The sequence below is a fragment of the Marmota monax genome, unplaced genomic scaffold, assembly GCF_021218885.2.
Source record: "Marmota monax isolate L192 unplaced genomic scaffold, Marmota_monax_Labrador192_F-V1.1 WCK01_AAM20220418_F8-fsc00001, whole genome shotgun sequence".
Lineage (NCBI taxonomy): Eukaryota > Metazoa > Chordata > Mammalia > Rodentia > Sciuridae > Marmota > Marmota monax.
This window is the reverse complement of record NW_026693777.1, coordinates 34,131,688-34,150,126: the sequence shown is the minus strand read 5'-3', so window position 1 is coordinate 34,150,126 and position 18,439 is coordinate 34,131,688. Positions and strand designations below refer to the sequence as shown.

Sequence of the window (18,439 nt, the reverse complement as noted above, 5' to 3'; positions counted from 1 at the left end):
ATTACATTACAATGATCTTCTCAATTCATACATTTGAATCATTGGGATATAATTTCTCATTTTTCTAATTGTACAGATTGCAAGACCTTTCTACTAAAAGTGTGATCCAGAGACCACTGCTGCTAGCAGTATTTCTTGGTAGCATATTAGAAATGCAGATTGTTGTGTCTATTAAATTAGAATCTTAAGTTCCTCAAAAGCAGTTGGACACTTGAACTTTTGAGAGGTAGCTAAGTACTAATCTATGTACCATATATTCTACATTCATTTAGAACTTTCAAATGTTCTAAATGAGTGTAGAAAGATTCCCCAGCAAATCTTTCTGGATCAGTCTTCAGCAGGAGATACATACTACATTGCAATGGAAAGCTCTGTCCCTACCTCTAATAGAGACCCCTATGCTGTAGGCTGGAGGAATCCTTCTACATGTGCTACAAAATCTTGCTAAAAATTCAATACCAGTAAATAGTCTGTTCTTTTTGATGAATGCACTATAGCAATCCCTGAATAGCCTTTGCTTACTTTTATTTGGTTTGCCTTTTTAATTTCCTTAAATTAAATTAGCTTTTACGTAAATATTTAGCTTCTATATGAACTTGTATCTGTATCTCATTGATCATCACACTAATGCAAAACATTGTAATGTACTTAAAATTTTTCTAATATAAATGCCCTAAGAAGAAAAAGGAAATATATTTGCACTTTTGTCTTAAATTGTAGGTGGACACAATACCTTTATTTGTTCATTTTTAGGTGGTGCCTGGGATCGAACCCAGTCCCTCACACATGGTAGGGAAGTGCTCTACCACTGAGCCACAACCTCAGCCCCTGCACTCGTTTTTGTAATGTTCTCTAGAGTCCATGGTCTCCCATAGACCAAAGAGATTTCAGAAGCAATCTTATCAAATTGATCACCGTGGAAAGGTTTAGGTGAAAAGAAATGCAACCCTGACCTAGGGCATGGTCAGCAGGAATAGAAAGGGGAAGGATATGAGACATTTTGATTTATTTGTTTCTGTTCATCTTTATGGTATCAATGTCCTCCTTCCCCATTCAGAGCCCACAGATATAATAGTCTGGGTGTTTGGGATTTAAAAAGATAAAGTCTATGTATAACTGATTTTCTCTTTGATTTCTCTCTATTGCCTTTTTCTAGCCCCTGATTCCAATTCCACAGAGTACCAAGTCCTCAAACCTAAGTCAGCTTCTCAATGAACACACAAGAGTGCATTTAATGGATTTAGTCTCTCAGGGCCAGGCAAATGGAAACATCTTCTAGAAATTCTTTTGGGACTTGGAAATACGATCTTCCTTCAGTTCTTCAAAATAGCACTCAGCCCATTTCACATCCATCAAACAAATCTGTTTTATTATACTCAAAAAAAAAAAAACTTTCCTCTAGTATGTGCATATACAATCCCCAAATGGCCAAACCATATATATATATATAAAAAAAAAAAAAGAACTCTAATCCACAACTTACATTTGGTTCAGAAAATCAACCAATTATCTACAATGACTAGCCCAGGAATTCAGCCTACTCTCTATACACCAGATTTACAGGAAGTCAGACCACTATCTCCAACAACCAATCTAGTGACCAAACAATAACTTACATAAAAATCAGCTCCAAGTAACCCCAGGGAGGCTGGGGCAAGAGAATTGCAGGGTTGAGGCCAGCCTCAGCAACTTAGCAAGATACTATCTTAAAATTTAAAAAAAAAAAATGAAAAGGACTGAGGGGTAACAGTATAAAGCACTCCTGGGTTCATCCCCAGTACCCCCCAATAAATAAATAAATAAATAAATAATCAACTCCAAACAACAAGGCTTGATTAATGATTAATGGCTTATCTGGTATTTTTTCCTGCTTCTAAGTTAGTATCAACCAGAGAAAGCCAAATATGTATGTCTAACCACATACAAATATGTATGTCTAATCACATAAGATGCTCTGCATCTATGTAGCATCTCTAAAGGGGCAGTGAGCTTACCTACAGTTTCTCCCATGCTTATATACTCCAATATGGCATCCCCCAAAGCATTTCCTTTGTCCACTAAAAAGTTTTCCCACTCTTCTGCCTGCTATTGAGCCTCTGCTAAAACTCAAGGGATGTGACTCCCTTGCTACAGCCAGCTATGAATAGCCTTTATTTGTTCTCATTTATTTATTTGGTCTTTTTTTTTTAACCTCCACACTAGGATTAATGTTTTTCAAAATAAAAAGTTGAGGGGAAATGAAAGAATTACAAACAAACAAACAGAAAAGTGATTAAAATGTTCCTATGACCCCAACAAGGGATGAAGTTACTCAGGGAAAGAGGTGCTCGGGATATGCCAGAGCACACTGAAACACCCAGGTTCAAATCTCATAAACTAGCAGAAGGGGCTCTTGGGGTCTCTTGAAGTCAGACAGGCCAACTAAAGTGAGCTATGTGTTCTGAGGGTTGGGAGAGTATAAGAGTTTGACATAACTCTTGGGACAATCATTAAGGGTAGGAGGTCAACTGGATGTATATAGGGTCTATTGGACAGAGGTTTATTTATGTTGACAGAAGAGTGAGAATCCTATCCCTAAAGATAACTTCTGTGTTGGAGAAACAAAAAATGTCAGTTCCATAGTTGTTACCCTGGCTTTCTCCTTGGAATTCGTCTTTGAGCATTTTAAATTCCTCTTAAATGTGGTAAATCAGTCTACGTTAAATCAGTCCAGTAGGGAATAGAAGTGAGCTCACCAAGTTGGGACAGGGTGAGAATAAGGAAACATATTCCAGAAAAAGGAAAGAGAAGTCAAGAATATGATCAGAGAATGACAAGTAAAGAAAGGAGGAGAAACAGCAAGGAGGGAAGGAGGTGAGAGGTAGTTTTGACTGTTTGCCTAAGGCTAGTGTTATGGCTTATATATGAGGTATCCCCCAAAAGCTCATGTGTGAGATAGAGCAAAAAAGTTTGGAAGTGAAATGATTGGGTTATGAGAGCCTTAACATAATCAATGCAATAATTCATTTGAATGGAGTAAATGGGTGGTGACTATAGGTAGGTAGGGTGTGGCTGCGGGAGGAAGGTCACTAGGGGGCAAGCCTTTGGGCTTGTCCCTGGTGAGTGGATCTCTCTCTCTCTCTCTGCTTACTTCTCACCAATTCCTGGTGCCATGTTCTGAGCTGCTTTCCTCTGCCATGCCCTTCCATCATGTTGTTCTGCCTCACCTCAGTACCAGAGCAATGGACTTGGTTGTCTATGGACTGAGACCTCTGAAACTGTGAGCCCCAAATAAACTTTTCCTCCTCTATGTTGCTCTTGTCAGGTCTTTTGGTCACAACAGCAAACAAATAAATAAAAAACAAAAACAAAGCAACCCACCCCCCAAAAACTGACTAAAACAGCCAGACTTTCTGAAAATTAAAACAATAACAAAGATCATAAGAATGATGATAAAAATGAATGCTCGTTGCTGTGGCCCCCATCTCAGTCATGGCTGTTAATGCAGGGAAACACCAAGCAAGAGGTGATGGGGGATTGAGAAAAGATAAATAGACACACACAGAGAAAAGGCTAAGGCCAGGTGGGACATCATCCTCTAAGGGAGGATGATGACCCAGAGCTAGTACAGCATGTTCATCATATAGGTTTCATCAAAAGGTTATTTGTGAGAAAGTTTCATCTGAAGGACACAGGACTAGCAAGACATTAGGGTTATCTTGTTATGCTCAGAATTCTCTATCCCAGGGAGTTGGTGCCTGAGCTCAAGGTCCTGACTGACACACACTGCTCTGTGTCTTTTTGAGAAAGCCTCCTCAGGCCTATGTTACCATAGCAACTGGGCCATCTTGATTTGTACCTTTGCACAAGAAGTTCCCAGTGCAAAAGCCACGAGGCAATCAGAAACCATGGTTCATGTCACTGCTTTCCACAGCTCATTTCCAAAACAAGGACACTGAGACATGGCTGAGTTAAATAACAGACCAAACTCAGGTTTTTTTTCTAACCACTGCACTATGCACTCAATGTCTACACACTCCAACATTCACATTCCATCTATGACCCACTTCGTTTTAATTGGGTTTTCCTGTTCTAGAAAGCCAGGCAACACTACTTCCTGAAGTTGTGAGGCCTCTCTTTAGTTGCAAGGTCCAAAGAGATCATCCTGTTGGAGGTTAACTGCAAAGAAATGCTTTGTAGGCAGCGGGATACAGAGACCTCCTTCTTGATTCAGTTAAAGCCCAGTCTTGTTCTCTTGAGAACATGGAGGCCAGTGCCTGGCATAGGAAGACCAAGGATTGAATGCTCACGAGTTTTGGGAACAGCAGTGCTTATCAGGACACAGAGGATTCTGCAGTCTTTCTCCGGTGTTGTGTTCCTATTCATCTCACCTAGACTCATCCCCATTAGTTATCTCCAACCTCAGAATAGTTGCCACTAATGCTTTATTTTGCCTATACCTAAATAGAGAATATCTGTTCCTTAAAAATTTGAAAGATCAGCAGCATTGTTTAAAGGAGACCATCAGAAATTTACAGATTTCCGACAAACTTTGTGATCTAGGACAAATGAAAACATTAAAAAGTAGTGAGTTTAAGAGCAGATTTGCAACAGAAAACTCTCTTACTAAGCAAACTTGGTTCACTTCTTGGGGTTGCACCAATTAGGCCTTTTCTGCAATTCTTATCTACAGCTATATTTGCAGTAAGAAATAGACATCATTATTATCTAAACAAAAATTTCAAAAGTTGGAAACACAATTTTTAAAATAAAAACCGTATTCTTTTTATACGGAAGATATGTAAATCTGTGTATATCTTTAGAGAAAGATTAAACTCTTTCTCTCCAACACTCTTTTTCCTTGTTTGCTCCTCCCGTTTGATCTTAGGCATTCACTCTAAAAACGCAAAATTAAAGGTTTGTCGTTCTGGATTCAGAAAGTATAAAGCCTCTCAGCCCGTCCCTGAATTTTCCCACCACTTGAGTGAGAGGAGTGAGCTCTATTCCCTTTGACAATCAGCCTCCAGATGCCCTCTTATAGCCCAGGGGGGATCTTCCAGACACCCCAATATCCTGAATTATTACCTCTGCACCATAGAGGCACAGCAGGGGACGTTTCAGCAACAATGATGAGTAACAGTTTCAGTTTTGTAGCAGAATACGGTGCCCTGCCCCTTTGTTTGGAATAAAACAACGTTCAGTACTTCGGAATGCTAGGTTTACAGTATGAGTCTATAAGACAAGAGAAAGAGGCCTCACTGACAGGTGATGGCTCCATAGCTCAGGGGTTAGAGCACTGGTCTTGTAAACCAGGGGTCGCGAGTTCAAATCTCGCTGGGGCCTGCCGTGACTCCTTTTGTTTTCTTTTGCACAGAGAGAGATGAAGGGACAGTGAGCCCCGGATGGCTGGTTCGGCACGTGTCCACAATGCTGGTGTCAACTCAGGAAATTCTTCAGCAAATCCGATTCAGTTCTGCCTGCGGAAGCCTCCGGTTTCATCTAGATCTGTCACAGAAAGTGAGCTCAGCTTCTGTGTGAGGCGCCAGCCTGCTGTGTTAGCAAACACACATTCCCAACGATAGAAGGCACTCCACCCATCTTTTCCCAGTCAAAGGATGCCGTCAATGAGCCTTGAGGCAAAATCAAAGACATTTTTAGACATGGCTCGTTGGTCTAGGGGTATGATTCTCGCTTAGGGTGCGAGAGGTCCCGGGTTCAAATCCCGGACGAGCCCAAGTTTTCTTCCTATCTTTGCTTTTAAAAATGGCATATAAAGTCTCTGTGTAGGTGTGAAACAACAAACTGAAGGCATCCCAAATTATCCTCTGTTCTTTCTGACAAAGTGCTCCCCTCCCGTATTGGCTTAAAGAGCAATTTATTCTCAGGGCCTCTCAGTGCGTCTGTTGTGCTTGGAAACTTGCTCCTTTCCCTCCAGGAATCCTGTTCAGCCAAATTTCTGGGAAACTCTAGCCCTAGGTAAATATAAGGAGCTGTTTTCTTTCCTGGGAAGGAATTGGCAGCTGATACACATTAATATTACCACCTTCTGTAAATGTGTGATGTGCTATGCTTTTAAAAGAGGTTTATATTCTGTCACATAATAATGATCTTTTCTTTTCCTTTCTTCCCTCATCACCCTCTTTTCTCCCTTCCCTTTCTTTCTTAAAATATTGTAGATGAACACTCAGTAACTTTACTTGTTTTTAATGTGGTGCTGAGGATTGAACCCAGTGCCTCACACATGCAAGGTAAGAACTTTACTATTGAGCTACAGCCTCACCCCTCTTTCTTATTCTTTTTCCACCACAATCCTGAGATAAGTAATGAATTCTGTTAACTACAGTGAAACAAGACAGTATTGAGGGTCTATAAATTACCAAAACAAAAATTAAAAGTTAAATTAGAAAAGAATATTTTGTGGGCCCCTGGGAACCTTCTTTATTGTATAAATCACTATTAAAGACTACTAGAATGACCCCATTAGAAGGGAACTACATCTTCTTCCTGACCGCAGATTGCCCAACTTATTGACACTCATATTCTCCTTTCTGTCCTCTTACTAGGCTCATCATCATTCACTTCTACTTAAGGGCAGCTCCTCCAGTTGCACCTCAGATGACTCCCATTCCCTCTCCCCTACCCTAGGTCTTGGTTCCTGCAATGACATGCCCCCCCCCCCAGCAACTTCCACCCCAATACACCCAGCAGCTATTTTTCTCAGTGTGAAAGTTCAATCCTGTTAGTTTACAAACTGTAAGTATTGCTAATCCTAAAACTAAATTCCTTCTTAACTATCTTTTCCATCTGTCAAACCAATGATCTTTTATTAGAAAAGAAAGTTCTTAAAAGTTATGCATTTTGTGTCTCCGTTTCCTCCCCTATGTTCTCTTCTCAACCAAATAGGATAAGGCTTTTTTTCTCCACCATTCCACCAAAAGGATTCTTGTCAAGGTCACTAATAACACTGATGTGCCAGTCCCCATTTTTATCCTACTTGCCTTTTCAACTGCACAGGAACACTACACTACTCATGCAGGAGGCTACTTTCTTTTGCTGGCTCCTCCTTTCCTTACCTCCCAATTCTACTGTTTTCTTGCCCTCCTTTTTGGCTGTCTTTCTATACTTACTCATACAATCATGTGGCTTCTCCTAATTTTATATCACAAACCTTGTTAATAACTTTGTACATATTATCACCAACTTACCTCATGTGAAGAATTATAGGCATCTCAAAAATTAATTTTAAAAAATGATGCTCCTCTTCCTACTGCTCTATCACCACCACCTATGGAAATAGCTTCTGTTATTCATCCAGTTTCCCCAAACATCATGTGGAATCCACCAGTGAACCATGTTGGCTACCTCTCTTCATTTCCCAACCAAGTCACTGCTATCACCCTAAACCCTCCATCTCTCCATAGACTCCCACAACTCAGCTTCCTACTTTATTTCCTAAAGAGCAGCCAGATTTATGCTATAATTAATATTAGTAGCATATGCAAAATAATATTCTCCCCAGCTTAAAACAGCCAGTAACTTCTCCTCACACTTAGAACACATTCTGTGATCTTCCACTTGTGTGTTGTGGCCCTATTCCAGCTATCCTGACCTTCTTGCTGCTCCAAAAATAAAGGGTCCTTGTGTCTTGTTCAGGACCTTTCACTTGCTTTTACCTCTTCCTTTGGATATTTGTATGACTTTCTCCCTATTCTTGAGTTCAAAGGTCACTTCTTTAATGACATCTTCCTTGACCACCCTTTTCAAAACAGCCTCCAAATGTAACTATACCCTACCAGACTTTGCTTTTCTGCACAGCACTTATCACTCCTGAATATTATTATGTACCATAGTATATATAACATTGTTTCATGTTTTTCTTCTGCTTTCCCTACCAGGATAAAGCCTCAAAAGGGCAAACATTTTGTTGTGCTTACTTCATACCCTCAGGACTTAGCAATGTGTACGATTCATGGCAGGTTGTTAACAATGATTGAAGCAGTATTAATACAGTTCCAGCCACACCTGCTGGTCTCCAAAGCCACAATTAAATAGGATTTATTTCTGTTTTTTGTAGATTCGGATTGGAATCTTCTCAAGAATAGGGGCCATGGCCATGGGCTTACATTAAAAAGAGAAAGCCTAACTTGAACTTCCTCACTCTGTTCTAAGCAACTTACATGCTTTACTATTTTTCATATTAGAGGGATATGCTGTTCTCTCCACTTCACAAATGAGCAGATGAAGCCTAAAGTCACACAGTCAGTAATGTGCACTGGAACCCAGCCATGCTGACAGTCAAATCACGCTCCCTTTGCCTTCTTCCCCACACCACCACACTGCCTTTCCCAATACTGTATTTATTTTCCGATGATGTCCTTACATGTTTCAAGACCATTTTGAAATTGTAGGGTTTACTTTTCCGGTTTGGCCCGTGAACTTCCCTTTTGGACAGGCATTATATTCTATTCATCTTTCTGTACTCCTTAACAATTATGAAAGGGCCAATTACAGGACAAGTGCTCAAAACATACTCTTCAGCTGAGCCAACAAATGCAAAGCAAAACTTACAAATTTATGATGTTAAAGACCTAGCATTTTGTCTCTGGGAAACAATGATTTCCCAAAGGCATCTATGGTGCTGTTTATTAGGTATTGTGCATTATGAAAAACTTTGAAATATGACCAAAAGAGTGAATGTATCTTTTCTATCAAGCTGAGACAAGAAATAAGACACCAAAGGAAGGTGAAGAAACCTTATGTTTTAAGGTGTCAACACCATCGCCGATCGACTGTCACAGAGCAAAACCTTATGGCAGCGGTGGGATTCGAACCCACGCCCCCGAAGAGACTGGAGCCTTAATCCAGCGCCTTAGACCGCTCGGCCACGCTACCTGCTGGTCGCCTGAGGGAACCATATTCTCTACCATTTTCTTCTGCCCCTCCTCCCACCTCATGGTGCATATTTATAAATTTATCGGGTCGTGTCATTATTTTATATTTTCTGTCTGGTTTGTTTAGCTTTCGTTCTTCATTTAAGCCACGGTACTCGAGGGTGGGGGAAAGAGCCGTACAAGTTTGGGAGGACGTTCAGAGAAAAGGAAGACCACTTTTGGTGTAGCCTGCAGGCCGCGCTTCCTGCGCCGGGCACAGGTCGGGAGCCTGGCTGGGGGCCGGCCAGGGCGACCTCCCCAGCCTCGGGCGCTCGGTGCTCGGCACCGCGCAGCCACAGCTTCGCCACCCAGCCGCCGAATCGAAGGGTTCCGGGTCAAGGGAACCCTCCCGTCGCTAACTCACTGGGACTGTCCCTGATTTCCTTCTCCCGATTCCTGCAGCATCTCTGGCCCATTTGGAATAAAAACACGCATCACAATTGTTCTCGCTGACGTCTAAAAAATTCTTCCAAAAAATAATCTAATTTCGGGATCTCGCTTTCCGGAAATTGGCCAAGGAAGACAGCAGTTACTTGCTTCATCCACTAGGCGTCACCCCATACCCATAATTATTAAAAACTCTTGCAACCAACTGTGGATGTGGCTAAAAGTTTTCTTATTGAAGTTATAAAATCCAGGAACCCATTCACAAGTGGCTCGTTGGTCTAGGGGTATGATTCTCGCTTAGGGTGCGAGAGGTCCCGGGTTCAAATCCCGGACGAGCCCACCTTTTAGATTCTTGTTTTTCAACTGTGCATCATCTCATCAGTACACCCACAAATCTATTGACATTAAAGTCGCACTGAGTATATCTTCGCACAAATTAGGAACCATCTACACTTAGTATTACCATATAAACACCATTTTATGCTCCAGTATTTCAGATTCATACGCTTGATCCAGAAATTGTTCACTCAGGACTTAGAGATGCTTATTTTATATTAATAGTTTTACATAATCCTCGGTTTATCTCCACTGTTATTACAAGGGCCCATCTTTGGATGCTGTAACCTGTGTGGGGAAGCAAATGTTGTAAGGTGTCTGGTCACCTAAAGCCTGGGTTCGTTCTTAAATTCAGGCCATTTGTGTGGTTGTAGTGGTGGGGTTAAAAGAGTCTAGAGTAGTGTACCCCTTGGGAAGGAACCTTTCAACAGATTTTCAAGTCTCATTACACTGACTTGTGGAAATTTTTAACCTTTCACTTCTGGGTCCAACCCCATAACAATTAAGTTAGAATTTTTGAGGATGGGGCCATGGGTCATGGTAATTTCCTAAGTGACACCCCAGGTGTACTTAGAGATGCCCTAGGAGTTATAGATTCTACCAAAATGTTCTATAGGCCCTGCTGAAGACCATGCCTTGTATCCTAGCAGCTCTAGGTACACTCTGCGCCCCACTTCCCCCTCCTCGGACTCATTCCTTACATTGGTACCTTGTCTTCTACATCCTTCATGTGCCACATATAGTTTGTCTCTATGATCCTTTTACTTCTCCAAGCCACAGAAATGGGCTGCATTAAGAGCAAGCAGGAAACTCAAAAAGAGAAAACAAGCAATGCAGTGGTTCAGCCTACTCACTTGAGGAGAGTATATGGATATATGGGGGAAGCTTTCAACCCCTATGGCCTGCCATTATTCTCCTCACCTCCATTCTCTCCCTTCCTGCTGGGTATATGTTCACTGCCTGCTCTGCAGCCAGATGTTATCAACTGATGAGCAATGGATTGAAGCCCCTTTCAAAAACTCCCTTCTAACAATGTTGTTGAGCATTTAACTTCTGTAACTCTTCCGCTCTTTGAAAGAACTATGAAATAAACAATTTTGGAATCATCCGTTACTCCTCTCTCTTACAACTTGCATTTCCATTTCATTCAGCACAAAATCAAAACTCCTTGCTATAGCTCTAAAAAGCTCCAATGTGATTTTGCCACTTCTTGAATGTTCTTTATTTCTTTGACCTCATCTCTTTTTTCTTTCCTTGTGCTCATTCCATTCCAACTACATTAGCGTCTACTGACCCTCTGAAATGTCCAGCTCAGTGCCCCTGTAACTGCTCTTCTCTCTGTCTGGATTCTTTTCTCCCTGATTCCTGTAAGGATCAGTCCTTCACTTCCAAGACATCTGCTCAGATGTTACCTTTCATAGCTGGCTTCTCTGACCCCTCCAGATAAATAATCTCTTCCTTTTTCCTCTCTATTTCCTTTCCCTACTTCAATTTTTTTTTTATTGCACATACCACTGCCTGACTTTTGCTGCTGGCTTTTTGTTTGTTTGGTTTCTAAAGATTAATTCTTAGCTGGGCATGTTGGTACACGCCTGTAATCCCAGGCAACTCGGGAGTCTAAAGTAGAAGGATAGTGAGTTCAAAGCCAGCCTCAGCAAAGGTGAGGTGCTGAGCAACTCAGTGAGACCCTGTCTCTAAATAAAATACAAAATAGGGCTGGGGATGTGGCTCAGTGGTTGGGTGCCCCTGAGATCAATCCCCAGTACAAAAAAAAAAAAGAGTAATTTTCTCACCCCCACCACTAGAACTGAAGTTCCTGGGGAGTGGAGGTTTGATTTACAACTGGAATATCAGAGGCTACAAAGTTCCTTAGCACCTAAAAGATACTCAATAAATATTTGTTCAATGAATTGTGTGGGTTTTTAAAAAATTATGTGTGCATTTTAATTACACAACATAATGGTTTCACTGTGATGATTTCATATATACATATCACATAGTTTGGTCACATCCATCCTCCCTATTTCCCCAGCCCTAGTCCTCTTCCTTTCCCCTTTTGCTTTCACGTGATCCTTCTTAAAAACTTCTGGATTCTATATATGAGAGAAAACATGTGATACATGTCTTTCTGTGTTTGTCTTATTTCATTTAACATGATAAGTTTCCAGTTCCATTCACTTCATAGAAAATGTCAGGGTTTTGTTCTTTTTTTGTGGCTGAATAATATTCCATTATGTAATATACCACATTTTCTTTGTCCATTGATCCACTAATGAACATCTGGGCTGATACTATAACTTGGCTATTGTGAATAGTGCCATGATAGAGTTATTGCTTTAAATCAAAAGTTATAAAGGCTGTTAAGGAAGACTTGATCTTGTGACATTGGAGGATATAAAAGCAGAGCTGCTTTAGTACAGGGCTGCATGAGGCTCTTATGACTGAGCAAACTGTGAACCACATGGTGTTTGGGGTCACATGGCAGGGTTGCATGTAGCAGGGTCATTCTAGGAAGGTCTGTTAGAACTGATTTAATAAGATGAGAAACAAAACTCCATGCTAGGGAAATCTGAGAGGAAGGGAAAGACTTAAATTGGAGAAGGGCTGGCGAAACCCAAAAGGACTTTATCAATCTCACTTAACTAGGTTTTTGTGATGGGGAATCAATTGCTATGTAGTTCTGAAAAATACTGCTGGCATGTGGAGATGGTGGAGAGAGGAATATAAATGGGAGAGTGAATGAGAACTTACTGCTGGACACAAAACACACGTGAATAGGACAAGTGTCTGCTTCTGCCTCCAAGTCAAACTGGAAACTTCCCCCTTGTGGACAAAACAGGTATGGTCATGGGTTTTCCATTTAAGGTTTTGAAGAATCTGTGGATGGAGTCTTCTAGCCACTGCACTGCTTTTTGCCCATGGTCTGTATACAGGAGGTGGATATGGAACTCATAGGGAAGAGAGCTGTGTTGTTGTCTAGCAAGGTGGTGTTCAGGCTACCTTACTTATTAAGGTGTTCAGGCCACAGTTACTTACTAAGGTAGATGGCAGACCATGGATAGGGAGGGAGAATAGCACAGCTAGAAGGAGCCAATAGAGACTGATCTAGTTTTTAACAACTGAAATGAGGGATTCAGAGAAGTGTAACCCCTTGATTCACCTAGTAAATAGAGGTGAATCAACTTTTTTTTTTTTTTTTTTTGCTTTTATTGATCTTTCTGACCCTACGTCCATATGGTACTATCGGGTCCCACCAAAGTAACCCTCACAGAAAAAGTATTGAATTTTATAAAGAATAGCTTGCTGATATTGTAGCTAAAGTGCAAATATCATTCTTTTAGGCCATTCATTCTCAATACATACTGAACAACATTTATGAAACATCTGTTGTACTCCAGGCAGAGATTGAAACAGATTACTGCAAAGAACCAGAGAAATGCGGCCTCTGCTGTCATGGAACAACCAGATAATTTTTTTTTTTTAAACAGAGAAATATAATTAATTTAGGACGCCAGTGATTTGGGCCACAAAGAAAAGTACAGGGGTTTATGCAGCAAAATGGAAGCCACTTATGTTCTCTGGGATTTCTGGGAAAGTGTGTCTAAGGAAAGAAAGGATTAACCAGGCAGAATGGGGAGAGGGTGAGCAGAGTCAGGAATATTCCATGACAGGAGAATGAGATGTATTAAAAAATTTCAGTGGGAAGAAAGTCTGATGAATTCAGAAAATTAAAAAGAGGAGGCTCTAGCAGGAATATGGACATGGAGGGAGAGAAGATTTTAGGTGAGGCTGACTCTGCAAGACCTAGTAGGCACAGGGAAGAACAGTGGTTGTTATATTAAGACCAAGGAAAAGTTATCACCATGTTTTAGGTGGGGATGGGAGTGGGCATCAGAGGCAAACGACTGGATTTGTGTTCTAAAAAAGATTTCTGTGATGCACAAGGGTTGACAATTAGACACTGAGACCTAGGTCAGCTTTCTAATAGACAGGCAGAGCCTTGCTTCAGAAAAAGGATTACTCATGAGCTTCAGCCAAAACTCTTAGCGATTTCCATCTCCTCAATCCCACCAGTTCTGCCAACACCCAGACACTTTGGAAGGAAGCCAGAGAGGCCCAGGGAACTAAGTTCAGGGTCACGGGGCTGGTTAGTGGCAGGGCCAGTTTTAAGGCAATAGCCCAGCTTTCATGCCTCCTAGGCAGTTGCTCATCCTGCCCCACTGGGAGCTTCGAATAGGGAGGGCTTTTTATTTATTTGTTTTGATTTTAACGTATCTGGGTGCTTTAGAACCTTGATGATTATTTGGGGTTAAAGCAAAATTGTTTATCTTTTTTTTCAAGAAACTTTATCTGATTTTCAGGGAAATTGGAACTGGTTCAAAGAGGAGGGCAGAGCCTGGAAGTTCTTTGAAAGATCTGAATGTCCCAAGAGGCACTAGAAGAGAAGTCTGGGTTAATGGTCCTTCTGCCGTTAGCATTCAGAGGGGGCTGTTGAGAGATCAGCCTAAGGGCACACACAGAAAGTCAAATATGCAATAATCAAAGCATTTTTACAGGTAGAAACTGAAGGAATGGGCCTACCAAATATCTGTTAGAAGGCATGCTTAGGGCAACCTGTCTCTCTTAGGCTATTACCTGGTGGTAGTCATTTCAGGAATACAAGAGAAGTTATAAAACAAGAAATGACCTGGTCTCCCCGCAGGGAGGAACAGGACCTCCCTTGTGCATAGCCTGGGGCTGCAACTACAAGGCCAAAGTCTATAGCCCCTGATTCGGAACATGTCCTCTCCAAGATCAGGAGCAACTTGTTCTTGGATATATGCAGGCTCCAGTCTGCTGCCTCACCTGGATAAGGGAATAGGTGAGGTAGTGGGAGGGGAGTTGGAAGAGTGCCCAGGAACTTGTAAGGGTATTGCATGAATCCTTCAGTTACATGTCTAGAAAACTGCTCTGCAATTGCCAAAGGTAATCAATGAACCCCTCCAGGTTAGGGGTTCTTCATACATTTTCCCACAAATAGTTATCATTTTTGGAGGTGTCCCACTGACCAGTTTGCCAATACCATAGGCCAATTCTTAGGAATAGTCTTCCATACTCTTAATCAAGGTTCCCCATTTCTGGATCTGCATCTAGTTCCCTCACCTCCTGCTTCCTCACTGCTCATCCTGACTCCAGGTTGGGAGGCAGAGACCACCTCTCTATTCCCTCAGTGTGCAGGGAAATAGAACTCTTAGCCAGAGTATTGTCATCTTAAGAGAATGTCAGGTGGGTTGTTTTAATTAAGCTAGCACCTTAGTTTGTGAAAGCAAAGTGGGAATTTATAAACAGTCAAATTCTTCCTTTATTTGTTCCTACCATCCTCGTTTTAAAGATGAAGGAACTGGGACTCTGAGAAGTAACCTCACTTTCTCACAATCACACAGCGAGTTAGTATCAGAAATGGGACAAAACCTGATATCTTTTACCTACTCCACAAGCATTTGCCATCTGAGAAGTACCAGGAATACAAGTACCCTTGTTTTAGCTCTTTAAACACACAGGGCATGTGGAGAGAAGGCCAGGCAGGTAGCTGGCAAGCCTGTATAGCAAGTTATGGAAAGAAGTATGGAGGAGGGTTTCTTAATGGACATTCATGCAGGAGAAAACCAGGGTTCCTGGAAGAGTTGTATTATACTCGGAAATGTTTCTTGATATATGAGCTTGCAATGAGTGCCTGAGAGCTCCTGTAAACCAGTGGAGAGTTCCAAATGGGCGTATACTACTTCTGTAGTTAGAAATATCCTCAGGATCTTATCTGATCCTTTGTCACCAGGGTAGTAGGTGAGAATGTATGGGAAGCTCTTAAGGGAATGTGAAAAGGAGAGGAAATAAATCAGGTCTCAACCTTTTTTGTTGTTGTTGTTACGGGGATTGAACTCAGGGGCATTAGAACACTGAGCCACATCCCCAGCACTATTTTGAATTTTATTTGGAGACAGGGTCTCACTGAGTTGCTTAGCTCCTCACTTTTGCTGAGGCTGGCTTTGAACTCACTATCTTCTTGCCTCAGCCTCCTGAGCCACTGGGATTACGGGTGTGTGCCATGCCACTGTACCAGGCTTTTGCAACTTCTTAATTGTAAGTGGTATCCTAATAGATGGTTTCTGGGTGAAGGAGAAAAGGAAAGGAAGGTTAGAAAATGGAGGCGAGAGGAAGGAACTTTGTGCTTCTTATGACCTTCCCCAATCCAGGGCATTCCCAGCTTCTGCCTTGGTCTCCTTCCAAACCCACTGGTAGATTCTTCCTTCTTCCTTCCATGTGCAGGACCTGGAGCCTCTCTCCCTGGTGAACTCCACTCCTAGGTCACTCAAGCTCATCTCCAGGACCTGATGAATTGGCTTCTGGAACTGCTGAAAAAATATGCAATTTAGAATTTTGGAAAATACAAAACAACTCTCCTGCAGTGAGTGTTTAGGAGGCAGACCCAGAGTCCAGGGAAGAACTGTTCTGATGAGCTGTTTTGGTCCCGTGGAAGCTCTACACCAGGGCAATAATCCAGATACAGAAGTTTCCTACTGGGCTACTCAGGATTCCCTATACTCACAAATGGGTTTTGTTTTTTTGTGGATGGGTGCAACTCTTTAGAAATGAAGATGCTGTTAACCAAGTTGAGGTTCATCCATTGGGAACTGATTATAAATGCAGCTTCCAGGGCTTTTCAATAGGTCTATAACCTGGCAAAGGCCCCGGGTTCTCTATTTATAATTCATAGCCACAAAACTCTCATAGATTTCACTTGACGACCCCCCCACCCCCCATACACACACTTCATTTGCTTCTTTCATAATCTACAGGAACCAGAAAGTCAGTGGCTGAGGGCTGGTGGTGGGGTCATTAGTTCTTCCCAATTATACTCTGTAGCCTCCTTCCATTCCCATTCTTTAATATGGGCAATACATGTTTTTTAGTTTTACATAAAATACTAAGAAAACACCTCTTTAGGAACAGAGTGGAGGGCCCTAGTCCTTCTTCTGGTATGATCCCATCTCCTAGGCCCTCCTCCATAGAAGCTCTTTTGGTCACCACTAAAGATGGGCCATGGGAGTCTAGGATTTGGAGAAGATTTAAACAGAGAATAAGGGGAATAAGCAATCCCCATATCAGACTAGCCAGTGCACAAAAGAGACAGTGCAGAAGACCTGTGAGGGGGAAGGTTAGGAGTAGTAGATAAATGTTCACCATTTAGATTTTTTTTCCTTACTGGGGATTGAACTGAAGTTTTCGCTATCACTGAGATACAGCCTTAGCCATTTCTATTTTTTACTTTGACAGGTTCCCTCTAAGTTGCTGCTTGAATTTGAGATGCTCCTACCTTAGCCTCCTAAGTAGCTGGAATTAGAGGTATGTGCCACCATGTGGAGCCAATGCTAAGATTTTTATTACCTTTTGTAATTAAAAGTTTTCAAAAAGTCCGTTTAAAGCTCATATTCTTATGTTCAGTGTACATTTGAGAATAAAGGGCAGGGCCTGCATCCAGCCTTTGGAAGGATGGTGAGAGAATGAAGCAGACTAGAGATAGCTGTCGCACCATGGAGAAGCATGATGAGACACCAAGGATGGACTGTCTCCCTCTTTCTTCCCTCTCATGGCATGGGTAGGGAGATTGGAGGGGTGGGGGGTGGGGAGTATGGGGGGGGGGGAACAAACCTATAATGGCTGGATCTACTCTGACCATCTTATTTAAAATTATGCATCACTTATCTTTAAACTTTTTAAATAAATATATGTAAATATATACAAAAAGTAGAGAGAAAAAATAATGTATCCCATCACACAAACACCAAATAATCTCACTTGTGCATGGAATCTAAAACAGTGGAATTTACAGACATGCATAGTAGATGGTGGTTACTAAGGTTGGGGGTGGAGGTGGGGGAAAAGGGAAATGTTAACCAAAAGGTACAAAGATTCAGTTAGACAGAAGAAATACGTTTTCAAGATCTATTACACAGCATGGTGACCATAGTTAATAATGATATATGATATATTTAAAAATTGCTAAAAGAATAGAGTTTAGATGTTCTCCCTATGGTTATGCTAATTAGCTTGAAAGAATCATTCTACCATGTATTTGTATATCAAAGCATCACATTTTACCCCATAAACATATATGATTATTATTTGTCAATTCAAAAAATGGATGCATAGACAATATGGTAGATATCCATCACATAACATAGTGAAATTAATTCTTAGATATTTTCTGAAAATTCAAATAAGATTCAAAATCTGAAAGTTCATATAATCTGTAACAATTTCTCCCTCTGTTTTGGCCATTGACTTTCTGAAGAAACTGGTCATTTATCCTGTGTAACGTCTCATATTCTGGATTGGTCTCATTGTTTTTCCTTGTGAGACTTTTTTTTTCTTTTTTCCTTTTTTTTTTTTTTTTGGTACCCAGAGGTGCTTAACCATTAAGCAACATCCTCAGCTTTTGTTTGTTTGTTTGAGACAGGGTCTCACTAAATTTTGGAGACTGGCTTTGAACTTGTGATCCTTGTGTCTCAGCCTCTGGAGTTACTGGGATTATAGGCTCCTTGTGGGACTTTCAATCTTGTGCTTCTTTTCCTTAAATTTTCTATGAACTGCAATTTAAACTCAATTCTTTGGCAAGAATACTTCATAAACCCTGTTATGTATTTCCTATCACACCATATTAGGAGGTACCAATAGCTAGCTTTCTTCTTCCAGTGATGTATAGGTCCAGTGATGTTGTAGGTGGTGACAGCCAGCCCTCTTCTAACAGTTTAATCACCCAGCAGGTAAAT

At 41.2% G+C, this 18,439-nt stretch overlaps 4 non-coding genes across 4 annotated transcripts; 3 read left to right on the top strand and 1 right to left on the bottom strand.

Moving 5' to 3' along the window:
• Nucleotides 1-5,249: 5,249 nt before the first annotated feature.
• Trnat-ugu (transfer RNA threonine (anticodon UGU)) lies at nt 5,250-5,322 on the top strand. Its single transcript has one exon. It is a non-coding gene; the product is annotated as a tRNA-Thr (tRNA).
• A 319-nt stretch (nt 5,323-5,641) lies between these two features.
• Nucleotides 5,642-5,713, top strand: Trnap-agg (transfer RNA proline (anticodon AGG)). Its single transcript has one exon. It is a non-coding gene; the product is annotated as a tRNA-Pro (tRNA).
• A 3,076-nt stretch (nt 5,714-8,789) lies between these two features.
• Nucleotides 8,790-8,871, bottom strand: Trnal-aag (transfer RNA leucine (anticodon AAG)). Its single transcript has one exon. It is a non-coding gene; the product is annotated as a tRNA-Leu (tRNA).
• Nucleotides 8,872-9,563: 692 nt separating this feature from the next.
• Trnap-agg (transfer RNA proline (anticodon AGG)) lies at nt 9,564-9,635 on the top strand. Its single transcript has one exon. It is a non-coding gene; the product is annotated as a tRNA-Pro (tRNA).
• The last annotated feature ends 8,804 nt before the right edge of the window (nt 9,636-18,439 follow it).